At 44.7% G+C, this 7,837-nt stretch overlaps 1 non-coding gene across 1 annotated transcript; it reads right to left on the minus strand.

Annotated features, from left to right (window-relative positions):
- Positions 1-6,586: 6,586 nt before the first annotated feature.
- On the minus strand, positions 6,587-6,722 carry LOC120097288 (U4 spliceosomal RNA). Its single transcript, XR_005494500.1, has one exon. It is a non-coding gene; the product is annotated as a U4 spliceosomal RNA (small nuclear RNA).
- Between the last annotated feature and the right edge of the window lie 1,115 nt (positions 6,723-7,837).

Below are 7,837 nucleotides of genomic sequence, written 5' to 3' on the forward strand. Positions count from 1 at the left end.
CAGATGTGCCTTTAGGACTGAGAACTTTGACAGACTGTAAGTTGTGACCCTCAGCACTAACTACCGTTCACCACAGAAAGCTATTCTAAGAGGGCTGGGAGATGCACTAATGTTTGGTTATAAAGAGAAGTGTTTAGAAGTCATTTTGACATCATGTCCATTTAGCAAAATAATTGTAGTAGCTTCCTTGTAGGACTCTCATGTGTTCCCGGAACCAGGCCTGAGTTCTCTCCTGTGGGGAGGGCTTTAAATGCAAGCGGAGAGCATTGTTTACCCCAATAACATTCATGACACTGTTGTAGTGAGGAGCACATTTTGCCAGGCTGAGTTGACAGCTGGGTAAAACTGTTAATGACTTTCTCCTCAGTCCACTCCACAACACCTTCAGGCAGTATGTGAGTTAGCCAGTTAGGGCAGAAGCTTTCTAGGGCAGGTCTGACTTTCTCATTGCCTATGGCCAACAGGTGTGGTATTTTCAGAAATAGGATCTTACCGTCAAGTTTTGGTGGGCAGCCAAGAGCAATGGAATTAGTCCTTAGTGTTTTTGAAGGCCTATGGTACCTTTCCAACCAGAATCGTGAAGATAGGCGGTCCATACCTGATCCCACAGGTGATTAATTAATTAATCCTGCGGCTGCCATGGTGAAGGAGATGTGAGGAACTAAATATTTTTCTAGAAAAGAGATGAGCTGGTATTGGATGTGGCCAAACCCAAACCCTGTGACTCTGAGAATTCCAAAATGTCACGTAAGGGGCCTAAGAGCTTCCTTAACAGTAAGATTGAGTTTTGAGGAGAAAAAAAAATAACAAATCAGGCTTGGTTGTTGTTGTTTAAGAAATGAACCAAGTTCTGCATTTCTTTTATTATTGTGGTTATTCAAATTCCAAAAACTGGGATTGGAGTTTCTGTTGAACTTAGGTGAAAAAGTCCTCGTCATTGTGTTGACGTGTGAGTTCACAACAAACAAATAAAAAACCAGACTTACCAACATGAAGGCAAGTGCAGCTTCTGTGGCTGTTACTCCCCCTACTCCCCTGCCCACACCCCAAACTTACCCTAGCTGCCTTTTCAATGTGAGGGTGCAGCACGCCCAGTTTGGAGAGAGCAATTTTAAGTGTAAGGTTTAGATTTTGAAAGTGTCCTTTCTCGAGGAAGGAACAGAAGCAGTAGATTATAAAACAGAACTTCAAGCCGGAGCTTGGGTCAAGCCATGGGTTGGGAGAGCTTTGTGGCATAAGAACGCTGGGGAGAGTCCTATGAAAAGGAGCAACGTGTGCTTGGAGTAGCCTTTTTATTGAATGGCTCCAAGGGCAACCGAAAAGTGTTTTCAGCAACTTGGGGCAAGTTCACCAGAAGAACTTGGGTGTGAGGAACAGTCTGAGTGAACTGACCTCTGGGTGTTCCTCCAAGAAGTTCAGAAGAGACAGCCCAGCCCAGAATAAGGAGGTTTTCAGTGAGTGGGAGAACCAGACACCAAGAAACGGAAAAGAAGAGACAGTTTGAGGGTATGGAGGGATTTCGCAGATCTTAGATGACTCCCTAACTCATGTGGCATTCCAAGTCTTGTGGTGAGGAGGAGCTTGTCTGGTAATAAGATGTTTATAACTCAAGAGGAAAAACCTAATCAAGTAACTATAACCAAATTTAAGGGATGCCAGATGGGGTAGTACTCAAACACATGGGCTTTATGGTCAGATGTTCTGGGATTCAATCCTGTCTTTCCCCGACTAGCCACATGGTATAGGCCTACTGGTGTATTCTCACGGAGTCTAGGATTTCTTTTTAATCTTTCAAAGTGGGAGAATAGACTATTTCATAGGGTCTGAAGATTCAGAAACACTGTCAAGCACTTAGCCTGGTGGAGTCTGAACTCAAGAATGAATCATCCAGAAAGAATGCTACCTGGGCAGTGGCCAGAAAGGCAAAGAAGGGGTGTGAAGTCTGCAAGATAAGGGGCTTGTCTGTGTCCTTGTAAATTACTCACAGTAGGCAGGGTTTGGCCAAGATATTCCTTGTCGATTTATTTACAACAGTGGGCTGGATATTTGGCCTCCATATGCACATGCCAGTTAGAAGGGAGGGAAGTGCTTGTGAAGAAGGCCATTCCCATGGGTTAGAACATTCATTGGCAGCGAGCAGTGTCAGGGAGACCTGGATTCTTCCCTGGTTGACTGAAGACACTGAGCCTTTCAACTCTGTCAATGGAGGGTTTTAGCTAATGTTTTAGTCAGGGTCCCTATTGCTGTGATGAAACACCAGGACCAAAGGCATCTTGGGGAGGAAAAGGGTTTATTTGGCTTACACATTCAGGTCACTGTTCATCATTGGAGGAAGTCAGGACAGGAACTCAAACAGGGTGGACACTTAGAGCCAGGAGCTGATGCAGAGGCCATGGAGGGGTGCTGCTTCCTGGCTTGCTCCTCATGACTTGCTCAGCCTGCTTTCTTAAAGACCCCAGGACCACCAGCTCAGGGATGGCCCCACCCACAATGGGCGGAGCCCTTTGCCAGCTGTCACTACTTAATAAAGTGCTCCAGTCCTATCTACAAACCTGATCTCAGAGGCATTCTCTCACTTGCGGTTCCCTCCTGTCCATAAAACTGTCCAGCACAGGTAACTACTTTATGAAAGAAAGCCAAGTAACTTTAAAACCGTGACTGTGTAGACTCTGTATCTGGGATCTAGCCTAGTCGGGTCCTCTTACAGAAACTCAGTTAGCTGGAGACCCCCGAGCCACTCACTGGCGAAGACTGTTTTTATCCCTTTCATTTGCAACAGCTGCTCTTTCCTCACGGCTTTCTGAGAAAACAGAACACAACAAACAAAACGAACCAAACCACCGCAATTACAGGCCACTTCACAGAGTCAAGTGCCTAATTCTCTTTTTTTGGGGAGTCTGGTCTATGTAGTCGAACAAATGGAATTTGTCCAGATGGGAGTGGGTGGCATTCCTACCCTTCATTTGGGTAATGGTGGTGAGGATGTGGGCAGCAAAGTGATGAGTAGAACATACCTGAAGCTGTGCCAGAGAAGTGTGGGGCAGCTGGGAGGCTTGGGAGGCTCTCCCTGCTCAGCTACGTGCTGTTCATCTGCCCATCATTCTCCCCCAAACTTCTTCACACTCTGTCCTCTCGTTGGGCTTGAGTGAGTTGGTCTTCAAGGTAGTACACAGAGCTGGCCGGTAGGTAGGAAACAGCAACTGGACGCCCAGTCACTGAATTGATACTTAGCCAATGGGAGGGCTCAGTGTTCCAAAGACGATGGTCAAAGTTTTGGATTGTGGGATCAGGAGGCAGGCCCGTGATGTCCTGACTTGAGGCTACCTAGGCGTGCGCGTCAGAAAAGCCAACACTGTCATTTGAAGTGGTGAAGTGTTATTTTAACAGCTGTGAGTCCTGAACCGTAATCTTAACCAGAACGTTTGATTGGGCCGGTAGTCAAGAGTCAGTGGCTTTCGGGACTTGGTAAGTGAAAACTGATTTTATACCCATTTCCTTTTGCTTTTGTTTCCCCTCTTCTATTCTCAAGGCCGCTGCTAATGCAGCTGTAAGTTTATAAGTTCTCAGCAAGCATGCGATTGAAAACACTGTTGGCTTTCTAATATTGACTTTCTTTATTCTCGATAGTTTCATATATGTATGAGATGATGAAACGGGAACATTTATTTCCACCACCAGTTTTCCTGCCAACTCCTCCTAGGGTCTCACCTAACAAGATCCCCTCTCAACTTAATATTCTTTTTAAAAATAACTCATTATGTCCAATTAGTGCTGTTCATCAGTGTATGGGGGTGGGGCGATCTGCTGGAGTGTGTGACATCTACCAGTGGATATGCATTAGAAAAACAACAACAACAACAACAACAACAACAACAACAACATTCTCCCACCGACAGCATCTACCACCCACCTCAGGAAGGGATGGTCCCACAGAGTATGTCTGACATCTATGCCAGAATGTTGTCTGGTTTGATCTTACTCAGGTCTTGTTCGGATCCCATCAGTTGCTGTGGGTTCATGAGTGTTACAGCCACGCCAAGTGCAGAGGTTTGCAGGTCACATTGCCATTCCGTCACTTGGCTCTTACACTCTTTTTGCCCCCTCTTCCATAATATTCCCTGAACCTTGGTGGTGATCATGGCGCTCTTAGAGACGTCCCGTTTCGGGCTGAGCACCCAATCTCTTAGTCTCTGCGTTTTGACCAGTCAAACATCTTAGTATTTACCACGTCCTGTTCTGAAAAGAAGCTTCTGTGACCAAGGCAGAGAGCAGCTCAGGCTACAGGTATTAAATATAACGATTTAGAAGGCAGATTGACAACATTTAGGAAAATAACAACAGCAAGTTCTACCTTAGGGTCTATGGCTGCCCCAGCCATACTTTGACCAGAATTGTAATACCAGGAATGAAATTCTCCCCTGTGGAGCAGGCCTCAAATTCTGTCATAATGCAGATAGTTACCCATAATGGCCATGCCACCCTTACACTGGCAGGCACACTTTGCCCTATAGGGTAGAGCAGCATTGTTGATGCCAGCAACCTGCAGAGTACCTTCTAGCCTTTTGAAAGCTAACCAGAAGAGAGACCGTTTGTGGTTTGCAATTGATTTATCTATGTGCTGCAGCCAAAGTATATGGTGTCTTCACCCATAGGGTCTTATCACGTGGTATGGCAGGTAAACTTCTGGGCCGCTGTGGTGGTTTGAATGTTTGGCCTAGGGATTGGCAATATTAGGAAGTGTGGCCTTGTTGGAGTAGGCGTGGCCTTGTTGGAGGAAGTGCGTCACAGTGGGTGAGGGCTTTGAACCCCTCTTCCTACCCGATTGGAAGACAGTCTTCTCCTGGTTGCCTTCAGAACAACTAGTAGAACTCTCAGCTCCTCCAGCACTGTGCCTGCCTGGATGCCGCCATGTTTCCCGCCTTGATGATAATGGGACTGAATCTCTGAACTTGTAAGCCAGCCTCAAATAAGTGTGTCCTTTATAAGAGTTGCTTTGGTCATGGTGTCTCTTCATAGCAATGGAAACCCTAACTGAAACAGCCTCCCTGACCAAAAACTCAGAGGGAGTTTTTTCATTAAGTATCTCAAGTCCTCCGGGGGGTAGGACTTCTTGTTCAGTCATGTAGGGTAACTACATTTGAATTAATTTTTCTGAAAGAAAAGATGCTTGTAATCTTTTACAAAATTATAGCCAGGCCTAATTTAATTTATATGATGGGGGGCCACTGTAAAGAGTATTGGGAACTATTTGGGAATTAATCAGAAATATAAGGCACTTGGATGCTGTGGTGTGTCCCGGTTAAAGGACAAGAAAATACCACTGCTTTGGGATTTTTTTTCTCTCTGTTATGTAATGTTGAGGCAGAGTGAGATTAATATATATGGGCAGGTCCACACCATGAAAGTTGTTCATTCTCAGGTGATAATTAATAGCTGTACCTCTATTATTCCCCTTTTTGAGTCCAGGGGTGACTTGTGGACTTGGCACGATACTACCCTTGCAATTAGGTTTCTGATATCGGGACTCTGAGCTATTAAAAATATCCCCAAATTCGTCTGTTGCAGAAATAACTGTTCCCTTGGCAACACCGTCTGCTCAAGGTTGCAGTAGCTGTGACAGATCTGAGGTCAAGAGTAAGCCCCTAGAGAAATCAGCCAGAAAGAGTCACCCCCTGTCCAGTGACCAGACAGGGAAAGAAGGATCCTGGCTTAGACAGGGGACAAACAGCAGTTCATCTGTGCACTCATAAAACCCTCGCATTTAGTGTTCTATTGTGAAATTCCTTTATTTTGTCCCCAACTTTGGACTGAATGCTGACTTCTGAAGTTGCCACTATAGACAAATCCACCAGAGAGCATTACTGAAAGACGATTGCTTTTGTAGAGGAAAGTTCAGTTTCCATTCGTTTGTGTTTGCCCTAATTAGCTAGACAAAACAACAGAGTATTTCCTGATGGCCAAAAAGAGCAGGGATTCTGTGAACTATGGGGGTTGGGGGGCCCCCTAGAGTCCTCTCAGGGACCAGCATAGAGAGTGAGCTAATAGCCAGAAAGAACATGGGATTTAATGATGGCAACATGAGCTTTGCGGGGAGAATACAGACCTAGGCACTCTTCCAGTTCAGCTTGTGAAGAACTTTTACACTGTGCCCAGACCCTTGATTCACAGAGAGACAGTTAAGATGGGCCTTGTTTCCAGTCAGGAAGCTGGTGGCAATTTCCTATGCTCAACAGAAAATGAACACGTTCTAGTTGTCAACACACTGATTCTAGAAAAATCATCATTAGTCCTGTGTGGCACTAGAGGTCACTCCGCTGTCAGAACTACGCTCTATGTCACACCCGAGAAGATAAGGCACCGTTTCTCTATTATGAACTTCCTTGAGTATTTCTCATTGGTACTTGACACAGAGGGAATTAGGAAACCTGTTTTGAGTTATATCAGTGTGAGCACTTTTTAAAAGTTTCACTTTTGAGTCACTGAAATGGTACTATATTAACAATTTTAGCGTTTGAAGTGTTTAGACAATTTAAAGTCTATTGATGAGTAAGAACAACACAAAGTCTCTTGGATCTTCTCCACCTAGATTCTAAGTAACATTTTATTGCCTACTTATCCATCTATTTGACTCTGAAGCAGTGACCCACAACTAAGTTTTCAATTAGCAATAATTGCGCCTTGGATAAACCTCATTGGCTACGATACTGCCACTGCGCAAAGCTTGGCCCACAACTAAATAGCCCAGTATAAACCTATCCAAATAGAGAGGATTCTCTGCTTCTTTGTTGCCATAAGAAATCACAACATGGAGCTCAACGGTGGTGAGGCACTGTCCTACCCAGAGACCCATGTGTCCTGATCTGTTTTCTGTTGCTATAAATGGAACACTTGAGACTTTGTAAAGGAAAGACTCTCATTTTGGCTTATATTTGTGTATCTTGGGAAGTTGAAGAAGATGGGGCAGCTGCCTGTGGCAAGGGCCTTGTGCGTGGGACATGGTAGAAAGCCAGAAGAGTCAGTGGGAACACAACTCAAGAAACAAAACAGCTCGTGCTTGTGGGAACTAACACAGCCCGGTTGATACTGTTCAACAAGCACATCATTTGCTGATGGTCCCACCATCGAGCACTTCAGTGACAATCAGATTTCAACAGGAGTCTTAGAGGGGGCAAACCAAAGCACCCTATACCTCTTTTTCTTTTCTAGTGTAAAATTTATTCACATTGAATTTGGCTGTCGTGTCTCTTTGATTTCCACTCATCAAAAACAGCTCGTAAAGATCCTGGGCCTTCGTCATGTGTCTGTCCTTCAACTTAAGCTGAGTGCTTTTATATGACCAGACTCCGGTCATGCATTGTTTGTGGAGGTACCATAGAAGCAGTGTTATGCTTAATAGGAGAAATTAGCATGTTCTATCTATTGCATTACTATGTGGCACTCAATTTTACACAACCTATGCTATCTCTAAGAAGAAAACCTTCACCTAGCTTCCACGGTTGACTGGGCTCCCATCTGCACCCTCATTACCGACTCCCATCTGCATTTGTTGACTGACATTCTGCTATGGGAAGGTTTCTCCCTTCTTTATTTCTAGCAACATGGTCTTCAGGAGCTCTCTTTCACTGCATGTGTGGTATCCTGTTTACCTTGATGTCCAGAATGTGCTAGATTTGGTAATGCAAGCCCTTTCTAACCTGCTCCCATGTCCTTTGGACAGGTCCTAATTGAAGTCCTTAAGGTTTGCCTGTTTTCTGGCATAGCAAGATGATTTTGGCTTACTTTGAATTTTCTTTCCTTCAGACTCAGAATTAACCTTTCCTCCAAGAACTTAGTTTCT

Source organism: Rattus norvegicus, chromosome 15, assembly GCF_036323735.1.
Source record: "Rattus norvegicus strain BN/NHsdMcwi chromosome 15, GRCr8, whole genome shotgun sequence".
Taxonomy (NCBI): domain Eukaryota; kingdom Metazoa; phylum Chordata; class Mammalia; order Rodentia; family Muridae; genus Rattus; species Rattus norvegicus.